The sequence below is a fragment of the Montipora foliosa genome, chromosome 6 (genome assembly GCF_036669935.1).
Source record: "Montipora foliosa isolate CH-2021 chromosome 6, ASM3666993v2, whole genome shotgun sequence".
Classification (NCBI taxonomy): Eukaryota; Metazoa; Cnidaria; class Anthozoa; order Scleractinia; family Acroporidae; genus Montipora; species Montipora foliosa.
The window spans coordinates 53323460-53324830 of record NC_090874.1 but is presented as its reverse complement, the minus strand read 5'-3'; positions in this window follow the sequence as shown (position 1 = coordinate 53324830).

The window sequence follows — 1371 nt, the reverse complement described above, 5'->3', positions numbered from 1 at the left end:
GTACCTTTGTGTATTGTTCCCCTTAGTCTAATGCGGATACTCTTGGGGCTTAGGAAAGCGGTGTATGTGTGGTGTGTTTGATGTGTCGATAAATATAGTAGGCATTAAATGAGACTTTATAGTGAAGAAATTAGGGTAAAGTGGTCTCTCTGTGCAGTAGTATGTAAATTAAAATACAAAAAAAAAAAAAAAAACTTGAATAAAGTGATTTCCAAGTAAAAACAAAGAAGAGAAGTCGGACGAAAGTTTGTATACTTGGTTAAACACATATTCATCAGTTAACTGAGTTGAAAACCGAGTGAAGAAAGAACAATTACGCCCGACTTTTAAGTCATATAGATGGAAGGACACTAAATGGGATCCGAGCGAGATCTACAGCGCAATAATAAAAAACAGAGCTCTTTTGAACTCTGGCAAATTTTTAACGGCAGTATAACAAAATGCATAGGTGATATGAGAAAGAGACATTTTGCGTATAACAAAAGATGCAGAAAGGGAATAATGGGGACCTTGAGGATGATGCATTGATCTGTTCCAAAATCTCTCACCTAAATTAACATTTACAAGAAAAGAAGAAATCTGTAAAATGGCATCACTAGTATATACCGATACCCAAGTAAGTTGACAGGAAAGGGAAAATGAACAACTGTCCTGGTTAGGTTTCTTTTTCCTCTGCATTGCACCCATGCTGCTGAGGATGCGATTCACAGATAATTTAGTAGGCGATAGGGACGTGTAGGAAACAATGATAGGAGATCAGACGCAACAAAATTGCAACCAAAGAAGACATGATGCCCCCACCTTTAAACAACATATAAATGATATCATGAGCGGCCCAAAAGGAAAAATGAACTGGTGAAAAAAATGTGAGGAGTAGCTGTAGGTACAACGGGGACAGTCCTGTAACCAAAACACCGGAAGACCCCAACGATAGCTGCTCCAAACATGGCTTCGGGTTTGATGAAGTGATGCTTGAATGGACGAAAAGTTGCGAGGCATCCGCTCCGAAAGAAATAGCAGCAAGGTTTGTTACAGAGGCTAGCGGAAAGAAATACGTCAAACTTTAAAAACTCTGATGATCTCAAAGTCCTGGAACAGGTTAATACTTCCAACAGTTTAACAATCGCGGCGCCAATAGCCATATATATGAACTCATCAACGATACATCGTTGTAATGTAAAAAACATGCCTGCAAAACCACCGCCAGGAGAACTGATCACGCAGGTACGATGCTACGCTTGCGAAGGTATTCGCTCTTTCAGTAGGTAATGATTGTAAGGGCATTTATGGTCTCACTATAGCATACAGCTTCGATGTTAAGAGCTGGTCAGCCAGGCAATGCATTCGGATGAAGAAAAGTAGCTCCAAATT